The 18,307-nt window shown below is 38.3% G+C and overlaps 1 pseudogene; it reads left to right on the top strand.

Moving 5' to 3' along the window:
* Window positions 1-6,922, top strand: part of LOC118561680 — a 29,498-nt pseudogene extending 22,576 nt beyond the window's left edge.
* The last annotated feature ends 11,385 nt before the right edge of the window (window positions 6,923-18,307 follow it).

Raw genomic sequence — 18,307 nt, 5'->3', positions numbered from 1 at the left:
TTCCTTCCTTATGCATTCTAGTCATGTAGGTTAATATTGCAGTCGTTACATCCTCCAAACCAATCACAACGCAGACCCAGGAACCAAGCCCCGCCCCCTTCAAAGAGTTCAGAGAGCATGCGTTCTTTTTTCTTTTTTTAAAAAACTTACAGATTTGGTAAAAAGTTGGTTGAGTAAAGGGTTGAGTTTGAATTATCGACATCGATCAATATGATTTATTTTTTATCAATATGCTTTTTTTCTATATCATCCAGCCCTAAGTATAATTACAGCTGTTCTGTGAAGGTGGACATTAGTGAATAAAGCCCATGAAAACAAGGGACCATGTGGGAAGAAGGAGCTCTAGCCAGAGGAAGCTTAATTGAATTATTTGTTGTACATAAAAAAAATGCTCATCAGCCTGAATATACCACTGAAGCACGGTGGTGGCAGCATTATGCTCTGGTCATGCTTTTCTTCAGCGTGGGCAGAGAAGCTGGTCAGAGTTGATGGGGCAATAGATGGCGTCTGTAGAAGCCTGTAATAAAACTTGTGAGTCCGAGTGGAGACTTGAGACGGGGCGCAGTACCTTAGACATTCAGTCTGGTCTACAAAGGCGTAGTTTGGATCAAAGTATGTGGCAGATCGGTCCAGTCAAAGTCCATCCATAAATCCAGTCGAGAATATGTGTCCAAAAAAAAGAAAATTCCAGCTCAGATGGTTGAGACAACCTCTTTAACGTTTTTCTTTGGGTTGGAGTCGCAATACAGTTTCTCTTTGTAAAAAGGTGAAAACGTTGAGGCTACACCCTGTACTCATGTTTTGCAATTCTTGTGCTGAAAAACAATTCCCACTGGTTTACTATCTATCAGGAAAACATTTCTATTTGCTTTTGCAACCCATAATCAGTGGGTCTGTCTTTCTGTCTGTCTTTTTGTCACATGAAGTATGATAAATATGAAGCGTGTACTGGATACACTCTACAGTCATACGCTGATCATAGATAGAGTAATCGTTAGAGGGAAAAATTCACTTATTTGGTAATATTTTCCCTCTTTTAATTGGCCGATTCAAAACTTGTAGCAAACTGTTCAGGAAGCACTCAAGTGTGTGTGTGTGTATTACGGGTTTAAGGCGTTGACTGTTTTGTTGACGCGTTTTGTAATGGACCGGGGTAACGCTGCTGTGCGTTGTTTTGTACCTTTTCATTCACTGTGACGTTAACATAGATGTTAACATTGTTCGCGCAGCAGCTGAAGCGCAAATGGGACGGTGGAATTAGGCAGGACCCCCGATGACAGACGTGCTCATTGTACAACATGAACAACTGCAGATGAACTACAGTCCTAAATAATTCATTTGGTGAAAAGAGATAGTGAAGGAACAAGGCGTGGAGGAGCGAACAAGCTTCGGCGTGTGTGTAGACAACGAAGAGCTGAAAACAGAGCTGAAGAAAGTGGGTAAAAGCCTCAGATCCACCAGAGTGGCACACACCAAAGATTCCCTCTCTTTGCCCTTTCTGTGCAGCTGATGACAAAGCATCCAGCCAAACGACTGGGCTGCGGTCCGGAGGGGGAGCGGGACATCAGGGAGCACAGCTTCTTCCGCTACATGGACTGGGAGAAACTGGAGAACAAGGAAGTGCAGCCCCCGTTCAAACCCAGAGCTGTAAGTCTGACGCGCAGATCAAACACAAGATGTGCAAATGACACGCATCCACCCGAGCAGAGAGCCGGAGGTTAAGTCTCAAGTCTGCCCTCACCCTCTATGCTGGGCCTCTCCTCTCGTCTTTCCTCCTCACATCTGTCTCTGTTACTGCCTTTAACCTTACGCTGTATCTTTCCTACACGGCACGTTGTGCACAGGTAAGTCAGAGCGCAGTGATGTTGACACTGGAGTATGTGTGGCGGGGAAATGGGGATAGAAATAGATATAATGATGACGGTGACGAAAACACCACCGCGGCATTACTGTGCATGCACAAACTCGGTGCTTTGCAGTTTGGTGCAGATGCGCTCCGCATGAGCTCAGAGGGGGTTTTTGTTTTTCGCTTTGGAATAAACCTCCAGGGAGTAGGTGCACGTCCTCAAAGTTTCTGCAAAAAAAAAAAAAAAAAAGTCTTGAAAACAACTCTGTTTTTTTCCTATTCTTTTTCTCTTTCTCTGACAAGTCGGGTTTGATCACAACTGTAGTCAGAATGATGTCACCTAATGCTCACACACACACACACACACACACACAAATACATATAGACGCTCTCACAGCCTTGGGCTACTCTGCTGCTTAAGAGTTTCTTTTTTTAATTTCTCTGAGTTGAGCTTTTTATGCATCTTTCTCTGCCTGAAGGGTTTGGTTGTTTTTTTTGTTTGTTTTTTTTGGACTGTGTGCTTGATCACTAATGCGGCTGCGTGTAAGCATGCATCTGTGTGCATGTGATTTTATTTTTTTAAAGTAGGGGTCATCATGAGGACCTGGCTGTTGCAACACTGGCAAATCTAGTGTAAACTCCTCTGGTGTGAGTGCAGACAGAAGCTGTCTGATCTGTTCTCCGTCTGTATCTGTCTCTCCTTTCGGTTTGATCTCGTCTTTCAGGCACCCGTCGTCTCTCAGGCCTCTGCCCCGACTCTTACCCCTCCTCTCTTTTTATCTTTTCTATTAATAAGAACAAACAGTTTTAGTCCTTTCTGGATAGTCTTGGCAGAGGTTTAGCATCTGAAGCTGGTTCTTTTGGTCTTTTAAGGTGGCCTATTTCAGTGAGCGTAGTTTGTTTTTGATTCGTGTTATTTTTGACCAACTCCTACTGAGTTCTTTCACTAAAGACACCAAAACCCTGCCCTGTCGTGTTGTTCATCAGGGATATTTGATGCTGATCAAAACTTATTTTTACCTTCTGTGGTTTTACAATGCAATCAGTGCCTTCAGATAATCTGCTCGATACCAAGGCACCTTAACTTTTGAAAGTTTGAAGGACTCACACAGCAAGAAACAGACCGGCTGAATGGCTGGTTTACGCATCTACCCAACACATGAACATATTCATGCCGTCACTCTGAAATTTCATTTGAAGTCATCGCTGTGCGACCGTCTCCATTCATCTGTCCTCTCGGGGAATCGATTGTCAGTTTATTTCTCCTTCATCGCCTCTCCATCTGTTCACATCTGCCATGCATAATCCCATCTCTCATCTCATCTGCACATTTTATTTGTCCTCTCTGTGTTAAAGGTTTCCAAGGTATTTCTGTTTTATTTGCATGCTCTGGGGTTCAGCCTCAAATTATACCCGCCATGCAGTGCACTACAAACATTTTTTTTAAAAAAATGAAAAAATAAAAGTGTGTGACGCCGGTCACTTGAAACCATGTCAGAAACATCTGATCAGATGTAGCGTGGATCAGGAACGTGTCTGTTTAAAAACACAGAGATTCCGATAAACGTAACTAACCTGCCAAAATTGTCCTTCTAGAAAAGTATTTTAACCTAAAATAACTCTTACAGGCCGACCCTTGTTCACTATTATGAAGCTCTTGGTCCCTGTCAGATAAAGACAAAGGCAAGGCAAGGCAAGGCAAATTTATTTATATAGCACTATTCAGTACAAAGACAATGCAAAGTGCTTTACATGATTAAAATATAGCAAAATAAAACAGAATAAACGCAAGTAGGAATAAAATGTAGATAGAAAAAAAGAACAAATAAGTGGTGAATCAGTTAACTAGAACAGTTGAAGGCAATCTTAAACAAATGTGTTTTTAATCTTGATTTAAAGGAACTCAGGCTTTCCGCACTTTTACAATTTTCTGGAACTTTGTTCCAGATAAGTGGAGCATAGGAACTAAATGCTGCTTCTCCTTGTTTACTTCTGGTTCTAGGTATGCAGAGTAGGCTGGAGCCAGAAGACCTGAGCGGTCTGGCACCAAGGATGTGAAATGTTTCCTTCACATCGTCTTTACACAAAACGTACATACCATGATCTATTTTATTCAAAGCAGAGTAGCAATAGTTACTCATACTATTTCTAAAATGATTTAACATATTGATGCTTACAGTTACACTCTACTTGTCCCATTTGGTAGCATTTTTTCTCAGTTGTAAAAGAAACACTTAAGGACTAATAAGTAAAAAAAAATTGCTAATTTTTTAGTATCGTTCAAGAATAACACAAAGTAGTGTGTAGCTATTGTGCAAAATATTTTTTATTTGCTCTCAAAAAAAGTGATAGTTAATTAGTTGGGCTATTTGGTTGAGTAGCAAGTCTGCAGTCTGCTGCTTGACAAACTTGCTGCTTGTTGCTATAAAACTGTCTCTTGAAAAATGAGAGCCATATAGGCTAGACTGAATTTTTCTGTGTGTTAGCGAGGGAAATGAGTTTGGGGCCTTTTTTTTTTTAAGCCAGCTGGGTGGCAGTGTTCAGCCGCAGGTGGGGGAGGGGCAACAAACTCAAGTACTTTATCTGTTATATAACTAAAAGAAACCTTAGAAAGCATATGATGGAGACCTTTTATAGTTTTAAAAGCACAACTTTATACCCTGATACAATTTACCGGTCCACAATCCATCCAAATACGTCTAAACTTCCACTCCTTTTACCTTCTTCTTAAAACTAGAACCCAAGTTCAAAAAAAACTTTTTTACTTACTTTGCACACATTCCCAGATCTCTAAGCAGCGGGGTTAAATTTCATCTGTTTATTGCAGTTAGATATATTTAAGAACTTTATAGTTTAGCTCTGGGCGGTGTAGTCGCAGAATACAGGATCATTGGTGTGTTAATTAAAGCTCGGTGTAGTGATGGAGATGAGGGGAAAATAAGTCCCTGAAAAGCACTTTCATGGGAAAACTATGTTTTAGAGTCAGCAGCTTGCTTGATGTATGTAAAGGAAAGCCCCTCTCAGGGGTAAGCGCCCTGTTTGAGTTTTCAGTCGTCAAGGACTTTTTCTCCCCAAAACTGCTTAGCTAAAAAAGGGAGAAAATCAGAAGCTGACCTTTGTGCAGAATTCAACTGTAATCCAAAATTCTGTCTAAAAAGGGAATAATGAATGTTAAGCTTTTCAGTTTCATATTTTAAAAGCAGTTACTTATGTAGTAAAATAATCCAGAGATTTCCCGTTATTCAAAGTGCTCCTTTGCATCTGAGCTGATGGTTTTATTTGCTCTATCACGTCTCAGCAGGTCTCAACAGCTGAAACATCTAATTAACCCACAATTAACCCACAATTATTCTAATAATTATCTCATAGCTCTGAGGCTGTTCATGTGTAGATAGAAAACCACCGCAATTTCTTGCTCCAACAGTAAAAAAAGATTAAATTAGAACGTGCAGTGTTTTTGGACACCTGATTTTACAGCACGCATGGTTGCCGGTTCAAGGTAGTGCATTGCTCCTGGGTGTTTGAGGCTCTTTTGTGTTTGAAATTTGAGAATACGCGTCAAATATTTGAAAAAGGAAAGCAAAAATGAGGTGTGCTTTACATCAAGCGCACCACAGTTACTTTGCTTGTTTTGATATTTGAAACCATTTCCAAGTGATGTCATCTCACACCTTGGTTCCATCCCCTTTTTCTTTTGTTTTTCCTCTCCTTCTACCCTCACCCACTCCATCCATTCCTGTCCATCCCCCCCGTTCTTCCTCTCCCCCAATCCATCCCCTCTCCCGCCCTCCTTGACAGTGCGGACGGGAGGCGGAGAACTTTGACCGCTTTTTCACGCGCCACCCGCCGGTGCTGACCCCCCCTGACGAGGAGGTGATTCAGAACTTGGACCAGGACGAGTTCCAGGGATTCTCCTTTATCAACGCAGAGTTCCCAGCAAGTGCTGCTACGGCCGCTGCTGTCGAGGAGGCTTGATTTTGAACGTGGACTCTCTCACACACAGACACGCTCATGACAGAAAACTAGACAGTACACACACAATTAGCCAGGCTGTCCATGGACACAGATCAAGCTTCGAGCGTAGATTTGTCGTTCTTAATTTTACATCATGTGTTAACCCCAATGTGAGGTACAAAGCGCAGCTGCATGAAGTGTAATGCTCTGGAAGTACGAAAGCATAGTTAAAATATCTGCAATGTCTCGGAAAAAGTATTAATACTCTTGTAATGTTACGGCAACAAAAACTATTTTATCTGGATTTTAGGTGACATAATTAGACAAGGTAGTGCATAGCTATTATGCTGGAGATAAATGATCATGTCATGACACTTTTTAATAATAAAAATATGAAATGTGTAGTATCCATTTGTGCTCAGCCTCCCTTTACGTAGATTCTCCTAAATAAAATCCTAAATAGATGCCTACCCAAGTCAAGGTTGTCCAGCTAAACAGGCCAGGGAGAGAACAAACTAATTGTAACTCTGGAGGAGCTGCGGTGATCCACAGCTCATGTGAATGAATCAGATTGACAGAGCAACTTTTAATTGAGTACTGTTAGTTAGGCCGGAAGAAAGCCATTGTTGCAGAGCTAAAGGGCGTCCCCAGAAGGAATGCAGGTGAGAGCGCCAGCATGTGAAACAAGGTATTTTGGTCAGAGAAGCTTAAATGAACTATTTTCAAGACTTTAAAGTTCATGAGGGGCAGTAATGTCAAGTTTTTTTATGTGCAAAGCTGTTAGAGGCATCACCCAAACTCTTGCAGCTATGCTCATATCAAAAGCTGGCTTTACAAAGTATTTACTTTTCTTGAAAGTATAAGGGGAGCTGAATAAAAATGCACACCACACTTTTCAGATTTCATTTAGAAAAATCTCTAAAAGCCATTTTTCACTTTTTTCATCTCCAAAAGCATGCACTAGCTTTGGTTGGTCTGTTACATATAGTCCCAATAAAATGCATTGACATTTGTTGTTGTTAAGACTTTTTCGAGACGCCGTAGATATAAATTAATCCTTCATGCTTTTGCTATCCAGATGTTGCTACAGCGTAGAAAGTAAAAAAAAAAAAAAAAAAAAAACACACAACAAACAGTATACCATCAGTGTATTAACCATCATATTATAATGATATGCATGATGCAGTGAACATTTTTTTTAGAGAAAGCATGGAAATCTGGTTCACCCCAAGCTTTTTAGAATCATTGTTAGCTTGTGTTTCTTGCAATGTGAAGATTTGTGTTTAACCAACGGTGCATAACCAAAACAAGCGTGGAAAAAATAATTACAAGCTTAAAAAAGTCAATTTAAACAGAATTTTTTTTAAAAAGGAAAAAAACTCCCTGCCATATTTAAATCACACAAGAGTAATTAAACTGACAATCAAACGGGAAATAAAAACCTACTGATATAAACTTACTTTTGGCTAAAAAAAGGCCAAGTGTGAAAACAAATGAACATTTCCTGTGTAAACAAGCTCTGATCGTTCAGATTTGTATTTTATTTTGGGGGGTTTGAAACTTGAACATTTTAGTTAGATCTGTGCATTTTAACGAGTATATACCTGTATGAGTGTCTTTATGTTTATCCTTATCTAAAACTGGAATGCTTCACATAATTGCATGGTTTCTTTATTCAGAATTTAACTAGAATTTGTTTCCTACCTGTGCTATTGTAAGTCATCTTACAAAGCCTCACTTTACCCAAATAAGCCATCATGTGTGCAGTCGGATTTGTACCACAAATATCTGATTCTTATTGCATGTTATTGATTTCCACCCTTAGGATCATAAAGGTGTAATGCTGTTGGGGAACTTAGTGTTATTGGAAGGTTTGAAGTAGTTCATTATCTAGGTGACGCATTTTATTCTACTGTGATCAGATGTGTTGTCAAGTATTTAACCTTTGCAGGAAACGAGCCTTTCTGCATACGTTACAAACGCATGATTCCTATACCTAGACATCTGTTTACAGTGTGTGTGTCTGTGTGCGTGTGTGCGCGCGCGTGTGTGTCTGCATATGTGTTTTTTTTTCAGCTGTCTATGAAACATGTATGTGAATATGTTCACCTGTCTGTGTTTACATTTACTCTTCCGGGAAATGTTGGCATGTCATCTTCATCCTCATATCAGTTTAGCTTAGTGTGAATTAATAAGACAGAAACCGATCTAAAGTAATGTTGATCCGCCATGAAAAACAATCTTCAAGGAAAAGGTGTCCCTCACTTGATCTGTTGTCTAAAAGCCTATTTTCTATGAGATCTGAAAAAGAGAGGGAAGTTGGGATTCATATATGTGTTTGTCAGCTGTGGACAAAATGCAGTAAAAAAAAAAAAGAAACAATATAGAAAAAAGTGTATTTGTAGTGCTAAAATGTACATTTCAGAATACTATATAGTGCAGACAAAAAGGAGCACGTTTGCGTTTTATATATTTAAAGCATATTCAATCAATTAGAATATGGGTTCCAACGAGGCTCATTTGTCAAAGTTAAAGTACCTTTTAAAATAACTACCTTTAAGTATTAAACATACTTTTCATTAAGTCCACATTTGTGAAATTTTGTTTTATCGGTTTGGTGTAATATTATAATCTTAAATGTCGTGTTTTTATTATATGTAGGCAAAAAAAATCCTTTTTATAAACAAAAATAAGGGCTTTACAACATCAGTCTGTGATGAATTAATCTATAATGTGTTTACCCTAGGTAATTGAGTTACTAAAACACACTTTTTAAAAATATTCAAATTTATTGAATATGGCTATATATTAGATATAAAAAGACAAAAGATGACAATTTGAACCAATCTATGATAAAAACGTGTAATCCAAATGCATCTATATGTATTGCTTATGTACAGTCGCAAAGGATTGGGCTGCTCATCACGAATCTATTAATTTGATCAATATTAATATTAAATGTTAACACAGCTGTTCCCAAAAGTCGGAATCATATAATAATTTTCACTTAAAAAAAAACTGTATACATGCTAACGGGAAGGTGATAAAATACAAATTTATGTTTTATTTTTATTACAAAGACTTGATAAAACAGCCTTGCTCTAAAGCAGGGATCACCAACATGGTGCCCGTGGGCACCAGCTAGCCCCCAAGGACCATATGGGGTGCCATCAAGCCTGATCAAAAAATAGCAGTGAGCTGCATTTAAAAATGCTATTTCATTCAGTTGCTCAAACTTTTTAATCATACTTGTACATGCATAGATTTAAAAGCATTAAAAAAAATTATATTACATGAAGTTAAGGTGAGCTCTGACTCTTTAGTTCAAAGGTCAGTACAGGTAGCCCTTCATATCACACAGTACCAATAAAATAGCTCTCAGTTTCAAAAAGGTTGGTGATCCCTGCTCTAAAGCATACCCAGCTGTGAGCAAACATGGTTTTACAAAACAAAACTTGTGTTGTAAAAGAATGTTATCTTTGGGTTATTTTTTTCCATGTTTAAATTGATGGACCAAAAGCAGTTAAATACCCATTCCTTGCTAGTATTAGAAGCTAAACAACAGATGTGACATTAACATAAAAAGGAAGAATATTTTTCTAGCACTGTTGTCTTGCTCTGTGTTAGACATTGTTTTAATATTTTGTCTCAGTCTTTCAATAGGCATGTAACGATACATTCCACTCATGAGATGTGACAATACGCAATGTTGGGTTCACAATAAATACATTTTTACTCTATTTGAGTAAGAATTCCCATTTTTGGTTTTAAACACAGAGTTCCCCAAATCACAGTGTTAAATAATCCAGTTCAGGTTGAATTTGTCCATGTGTCGCAATATTTTGTCTTTAAATTCTAAAGCGGTCCTAATGCCGAACGCACTGATATGCTCTCTTTCTGCCTTTCAACATGTCTCAGCCTGTGTTTTACAAATTCTCTGTTCAGAGTAGGTTTAACCAGTCCAGATTAAAACCAATAAAATATGAAATAGACCTTTAGTTGAGCGGCAAAAAGAAATTCTTAGACAGACTCTAACTTTAGCATTGTTAGCGGCTAACCGCTAGCTAGTCGCATTGTTCTCAAAGTGCTTACAAATCACTTTTTATTCTGTTAACATTTCTTTTTTCCACCCAATAGGTCTACATAAAATACTGTCACACAAACAATTTCAAAACAGTGACCCTGTCAGCACAGCAGAGCATCGAGTCATGAACTACTTCCTTTCCAGTGTCAACAGTGACAAGAATTTGTAACACCCTGGTCAATGATCAGTGATCATTCACCTTTTCAAATGTTAGTATTATATTCACATTTATTTAGTATTGACGTCTACCCAGATTCAGTCATCATGCCGCGTCACACCCACCACTGTCAATACCAATAAAAGGAAGCAGTTGGCTTTAGATCTGTGATCAAGAACCAATTTCCACGCTTTTTCGAGTTATTTCCCTTTTCTATCCAGATCTTACACCTGGAGAGACAATTTTAAGGCTCAACAAATACATGGGTTATGTTAGAGGATTTACATGGTTCAGGAATCGGGATCCTGTACAGCCCCAACCACATTGTAGTACAGAAACCAGCGGAAAACCTCATGGTTCCACTGCCAAACCCAAACAAGCATAAACATACCCAAAGAACATGCCTCGCTTTTTTTTCTGCTGTTTTCTAGTTCTGTGTCAGCTCCTCTTCTCAGATGGCAACAGCACCAGCCAACAAGGTCAAATGTACATTGTGTGTTTCACATTCACAATATTTCAGTTGGTTGTTAAAAGGACACATTTTCATTCTGATTAAACTATTATATAAACAGCATTTAACTTAATACAATATTAACTCTAATTATTCAAATTATTTATTAAATGAGAATTTATCCGATCAAAGATAATTACCATAACAGGCTCAATATTCATTGTGGTCCACTTTAGTTGCAACTAGCTGCTTGAAAGAGGCAGAAAGTGAATTATAAAGTATCTGAAGAACCGGCCCAGCGTGAGCAGCAGGCGAAGCAACGAGCTGCTGATCATGTTGCTTTGTAAACATGAGATGAATGCAGCAGTACAGAGAAGGAGAAAGTGAATGACTTTGACATGTGACAAAGGATTTATTACAAGTATTTAAAGCTTTTTGGATGTTGCAGATGTCCATATAGCATATGTCACTTCCTGCCTTTGGTTCACATTCTTTGTGTGCTTTGCTAGATAGTCCGTTTAAATTCCCGCCGCAATCCGACTGCATCAGGGTTCGCCTGCAAGTGGACCGAGACCCTTTGTTTGTTTTCTTAAGAGAGTTAGGTCTGACTGATTATGTTTCAGTAATTCTTCCTGAGAGAATTACTGAAGCATATTCGGTAATTTTCCTGCAAACAGATCTCAGTTAGCACTGTAAGCCATTTAAATGCTAGCAGCTCTTAGTTCAGATCACAAAGCTTAAAACTGAAAACATCTGTGTTCACAGTTAACAACGTGACTCTTCAGAAGTCAAAATGTTTTATTACACTTCAAGGCACACATTTTTGTTGGACAGAGAGTAGTGCCACAGTAGAGAATGAATTTGTAACAGTAGAACAAAATTAAAATAGGTTCTCAAAAGAAGATTCTTCTCAGAACCTGCTCATTTGAAGATGTTGCCAAGACTGGATTCAGATTTCTATTTATTTCTATATTCAATGATAAATGTTTGTGTGACTTACACCTGGAGACCAGAATATTAAATGTCCAGCACACAACAATCTTACAGAATGTGAATTTGGTGTAGGTAAACATGTTGCTATAGCGACTGAATACATACATTAATAATAAATGTATTGATATTGGGCTGTGATTCTAATAGTGATTAGCAGCACAGCAATTAAATCAATTTGATATTTCAGTCTTGCAAATATCATTCCCAAATCCTAACTTGAACTTCTGAGACAAACTCAATACGGTTTTAAATTGTCTTGTGTCTTTAGTAACATCAGAAGTCTGTAACAATAGTCCCTGAAAGTTTTTTTTATTACTACATTTACTCTGAAGATCTTTTTTTTTTTTTTTTCTTTTTTGTATTGCTGGGAACTGATTTTATTGAGCATGTGTCACTGTACATACAAATTTACCTTTTTGAATTCATGTAAAGTCAGACTTTGTCTTCTTTAGATCAGATACAGTTCTTGAATTTGTGTATTGATTTGCGTATGATTATAATAGACCCCAGACGTGTCTCAGCTTCAATGCATTTTTGTCAAATAATTAGGTCATTCGTCTTTGGTCAAAGAAAGATACTCAATTTCATCTGTGGAAGTTAAAAAAATGCTTTTTTATGCTTTACAAGGCAACAATTTGATATTTAAGGTAAGATTACAGCAAAAGCTGAAAATATCAACAGCAATGGAAAGGTTTGTTTTTTCTTCATTTCAAATGTTAAAATAATTCTGATTCTGAAAATAAATTAATCTGCTGTATTTTTGCCAATGTCTGTCTAAATCTGTGTCCATTACCTGTGCTTTAGCTACATACCCTTTTCAATTTTATTACTATGTCACATGTCTGTACATCCATATAACTTTATGGTCAGTATTGTAAATGAAGAGCTCTTACTTAAAGATGGGTGTTTTTTTTCTATTATTTATGTTGAAAAAAGAGATAAAACACATTTGCATGAAAAAAAACTTTTATCACTTAACTCACTTTTAAAATATTAGGATAAACCATGTTTTCTGTAACAGCAGTACTCCAAAGCTTTGATCTAAACTATTATGTCATGTTTTGTGTGAAGATTCATATAATGAAGAAAAAAATGCTTTTTATAGTGCTTTCCATGTGCCAAACATCCTTTTTTTAATTATTTTTGGGGTATTCCTAGAATAGCAGACATTCCTTAAATAAACCATTCAAAAGTTGTGCTTTTCAAGTCTATTTTGTACATTTCTATTGTCCTTCAGTACATTTCTGCTGGGTGGGTTTTGGCTTCTTCTATTCTTCTGCATCCTTCTCTGTTTTAGCTTTAATTCATTACACGGTCAAACTCCCAAATGCTTCTGTTGCCCCTGGGATACAAGCTGATGTGATTGTAAAGAGAATAAGGAATGGAATAAACTTAAAGGAGGGTGGGGGGAAACCAAGAGGTAGAGATTGGGGTTATGGAGGGCGGAAGAAGGGGCGGTCGTGGAAGAACTGGAGGAAATACTATTTTACAAAAAGAAGAGGAGGGGAATCACTAACGAGTGACAAGAAATGCGGGAAGAAAGGTGATAGAAAGGGAGAGTGGCAAGAGGAAAAGATGGAGAGAAGTGACGGGAATGCAAAGCAAAGTTCTGTGAAACGAGGCAGGCCGCTAGGGCAGGCTGTGCATATTTCATGGCTGCCACTTATCATAAGAGCCTTTCCATGATGGGGTAGCGTAGGTCTGATGACTTCAAGGAAATAACATGCAGAACACGGCCTACATACACACAGCCCTGCTAAGCCACTGAAGCGCTCCTCGCTGCCTCTAAAGCTGCTCTCAATCCACCGTACAAGCTGTAGTGCTGCTGCTGCTCTGACTGGCTGCACGGCACCTTTTTAATAATTGTATCCTGCACCATTTACTACCCATAGCACATTATAGTTTTAACAAGCATGGACACAAATTACATGCAGTGATTTTTGACTGAGGCGTTGTAAAATGTAATGGGGGGGGGGGGGGGTGATGGTGCTAAATCTGCAATGCTGCCACTGCAGTGTTTACAGGACCAGTAAACGCAAGCCAAGGCTGAAGTCCATTCATTTAAAGATAAAAACGGTGCTAATTAGGTTGACCGGTACATTAAGCTAGGCGTAAAATTTATGGCAAGCAAGGTTTGGACGTCGTTAGCTTTGAGTAATGGTTTCTGGCCGATTCGTGTACGAATGGGTTGTTTTTGCTGGTTTTCAGGTAGGGATGTTTATCAAGAAGTCTAGCTGCCCTCAAACTGCTCCTGCTTTTGTTTAACACTGACATAACAAATTTAGTGTGCGTGTGTGGCTCCTTGGTCAGTAATATCTTTCCAACTGCCCGCGTCTACATCTACCGTCTCTGTGGTAGCCAGCTGGGCGGCAGTAACGCTCTATTTGTGAAAAGGTGTGGGGTCAGCTGAGTTTCTGACCTTTTCACCTCACAATTTGGAAAATTGCCCAGGAAAAAAGTGATGGCATAGTCAAGTTCTTTTTTAATCTGTGCAGCTTCCCCACTTGAAAAGGGATGGATAAATTCATGTAGACTTTTATCAACAGGGTTTTACTCAAAGGACCACGCAGTTTTCCGTCTTTTATCCTCCATTTATTTGGTGAATATCAGGACATGTGCAAAATTGGTCCAGAAGCAGGTAAAAACCTTTAAACAAGCCCAAAAGAAGAAAAATAAACAATTACTAATCCATAAGTTAATTTACTTAAATTAATTCCACTTAAACTACAACGGAAATGTTAAACTATATAAATACAAAGCAAACCACTGTGAATCAAACCCACAAAGTAATCAAAGTTAAATGAACAAGTAACTAAACTTAAGTTCTTTAACTTAAAATACATTTTGAATATTTACAATTACATTTATTTAAATATACAAATATCTACTTTTCAATATTAGTCATAAATATTCATTTAATAAATATAAATAGTTTCCAGTTGTAATTCTTTCTCACGTGATACTAAGTTAATTAATAGTTAAACTTAACATCCAAATCCACTATTCAACAACACAACAATCAGTTCAATCATAAAATCAATCAATCAATCAATGCCAAACTTCTCTACCACAATCCACCTCTTCAGTTCAGGTGTTGTTGTTAATGGGTGTTAATGGGCTGGCAAATCTGGAGGCCCTGCTGAAGGAACATGGGTAACCTTGCAGTCTAATTTCAAAGACATTACAGCTTGTCTTACCGGCTGCCTCTCTGCTCGACTACAGATTTGTCCTCTTGTGCACAAATTGACCAGGATCTCTGATCACAAGAGTCTCCCAAACTTCCGTCCTCTTTGTCTGGCTTGCTTTCTCTTCTGCTCTCTCTTCCTTGTTGTCCGTCCCTCTTTTAAGTCCGTGTGAAACACAGTGGATTTTTTATTTTATTTTTCCCTCATTTGACGTCACAGTCATACTCATTTGGTGTGTGATAGCTCTAAAGCTGTGGAAAGCTAATGGTTCTGTCGTTCAGTTCCTGTCTCTTAACCCCCACATTTTTGTTTAACATAGTTGGTGCTCAGCTTTTCTGCCGCCACGATGGATTGTGATATGCATTATATTGCCAAAGGCATTTTCTCATCTGCCTTCACACACATCCATGCTCGATCCACAGGGTGTTCTATGTTGGCCTACCCTTGGCAGCTATGCCAGCTTCAGCTCATCTGGGAAGGCTTGTTATGGTCATTTTTTTTAACAATTCTCCCAGAGTCACATTTGTAACATCAGACACTGATGTTAAACAAGAAGCCGTGCTGTCTCCGCTCTAATTTCTTCTATCGGGGGGACTTCAGGACTCTGTGTAGCAAAGTCAAATTCTTCAACACCAAATTTGCTCATTCTTTATGGACCATATTTTGTGCACTGGTTGCACAGCCATGTTGGAACAGGAAAAGGCCGTCCCAATGCTCTTTCCACAAAGTTATAGGAGCATGAAATTGTCTGAAATGTTTTAGTATGCTGGAGCATCAAGAGAATCCCCTCTGCGCCAAACTTTGCACTCCACAACAAGGCAGTCAGGCAAATTCTTCTTTGACTGCTGGTTGTTTATGATACCACTAACAGCTGACTGTGGCGTATTGTGGAGTAGTAGAGAAGAAATGTTACGACTGGACTTATTGCACAGGGGGTATCCTACCGCGGTACCAGACTGGAAGTCACCTGAGAGCGACCCGTTCTTTCACAAATGTTCCTATGGGGATTCTGGTTGCTTCACTTTCTGCACCTGTAGCCAAGTGGTTGAAATGTCTGAACCCAATGGTTTGGAGGGATGATCCGGTGCTTTTGGCAATATGGTGTAGCTTGTCTTAAATAATGGGATGAATCTTTCACACATCATAATTGTAGGTTTCCCCATTCAACAACAACCCACTCATCCCATCTGATTTGCGGTAATCCTTGGTGGCTCTTACTTTATGCATGGAAACTATTATTAAAAAGTGGAAATTTTTTCCAAACTGGGTGTGGCCAGGCTACTCTTTTGGATGTTTTTTTATTTTTTCAAGCAGAACAATGTTTTTGAAATTTGGTGTGGTGTAAGTGAATTTGTTTCAGCTGTTGCATCTTTTGTGACACCTTGAAGCTATTATTTTGATTTAGTGACAAACCTGGATTTTGACCAGGCCAAGTGTAAAAAACACTTGACTCTTACTGGCTACGTTTTATTTTGTTTACAAATTATTTCCTTTATTGTTAGCTTGTTATCACTGCAACATACATCAATCAGGCATGGCATTATGACCATTGAGCGACCACAGCTTAAATTGAAAAGACATAAATGTTGGTTCTGATAGAATGTGTCAGAATAGACTGCGTTGCAGTTTGTTGTGCATGTGGCTGAAAAGCCCCAGAAAGGTCAGGGTCCCCATGCTGAACAGTATCCACTACTTAAAGGATAACTCACTCCCAAATCAACTTTTTTTTTTTTTTTTTTTACTAATAAAATGTATGCATGGATGACTAATAATTCTGTCATTAGAATTTACTGCACATTTGTTGAAATCCATATTTTGTGTCCAAAACAGTCAGTGCGGTGCCCTCCTCAGGTTTAACTAATGTCTTCTATTGAATTTCGAATCAGTATCGCTACCGGCTAAAAGGTTTTTGCGACATCACCCAGAATAACTGACGCTGGTAGCTCTGCTGCTGTCCGGTTTTACAACAATGTGCATGTGGTCCTTTGAACTGAATCGTGGTGTGATGGAAGAAGGCGGCTTGGTTTGATTAAGCATATTTCCTTTGACGTCAAATGGTTGGCTGGATGTGTGCACACCTACCTGGGAGAAGCGTGGCTTCAGGATGCGTGATGTGAAGAAGGAAAGCTGGCAGAGGTAGTGCTATGGATTTGGCCAGGTTGCAGTCGGACACCTTGGGCCCACTTACGTAAGCCCTGTTACAGACCAAGTACATCCCTTCGTGGAATCAGTGTTGCCTGATAGATGTGGCCTTAAATGAGCTTGTGACCAAGAACAAGATTCTAATATTTTTCATCTTAATCAGGAAGTGCAGAATCTGTTTTACCTCAGTTGAACCATAAAGAGGTCCAAATTATATTTGATGTGTCCTTATTGAATCATTCTGTTTGGTTTATCTCAGTTACATACAGGGTTTATGATGCTTATTTGTCTCCATTTCGTGCCCCTGAGCTTTCTCCCGGCAACTGAAAACCTTGAATGCATTTTCCATTCTGTGGTTTAGGCAGTTAACCTGACTTATACATACACATTGATCAAATCTGTGTTGTGGTATGAAAATTATCTGGATCACTCTGCTGTCTTTAGGCACTATGAGTATTATTGATGATTGCAAACAAAATGAAAAGCGTTTTGCAACTGCCATAATGTTTTGGGTTTTTTCCGTCTGAAATGATGCATGATTTACCTTAGGTTAATAGTTTGGCATTTAGGGAAATACCAAGAGTGTTTTTGCTCACAGTCAAAAAAGATCAATTCTACTATGTGACTTAAATAATAAACTGGACGCTGCAGACGGGCTCATTGAGAATAAATGCTGAAAACAACTGGGAACGGCCTATCCTGTTTTAATTAAATTCCTCCACCTGCTCTGTTTAAGCATGTACATAAACATTTTATATCTTCAGTCTGTAAAAAGCTGAACATTTGTTTTGCACTGGGGCTTGTGGAGTCTGTGTGCTTCATCTAGCTTGTTCTGGTGCAAAGATGTACATTGAGAACAGACTTTTTGTATTTCAACATTTGTTGTTTTCAGTATATTACGTCTCTGCAGGCATGTGCCACTATAATATTCTAATGGTACAATAACCTTGAGCAAAAGTACCATAGTTTCATGATATGACAGGAACAAAGGGTGCTATTGCAGCTAAAATTAATCAAATACCATAAATGCCTTCTGTATCAAATAACGCTATGATATTGATTGCATTATTTTTGTGCATTATTTTCTGGTCACACACACACATATATACACACACATATATATATATATATATATATATATATATATATATATATATATATATATATATATATATATATATATATACACACACACATATATATAAACATATATATAGATATATAGATAGAGATCCAATGAAAATACTGTCTCCAAAGATAAAATATTCTTGAGTGTAGCGTTAGCTTTAGATAGAAAAACATAATTATTGCATGTGAGCTAGCTCGTTTAGTTTTCGGCACACATTTTAGCTGTTAAGTTTGCTGAACAAAAAGAACAACACTTGGCATTTTGAGAAATTTGAACTCTTAATATTGCCTGCTTTTGGTATTCAAAGTTTGTATCTAGGGGGTTTCTAATTGGGCTATCGTACACAGCTGACTGACGGCTAAACAT

Source organism: Fundulus heteroclitus, unplaced genomic scaffold, assembly GCF_011125445.2.
Source record: "Fundulus heteroclitus isolate FHET01 unplaced genomic scaffold, MU-UCD_Fhet_4.1 scaffold_692, whole genome shotgun sequence".
Lineage (NCBI taxonomy): Eukaryota > Metazoa > Chordata > Actinopteri > Cyprinodontiformes > Fundulidae > Fundulus > Fundulus heteroclitus.
Note: the sequence above shows the minus strand (reverse complement) of the source record. Positions and strands in the feature narration are given on the sequence as shown.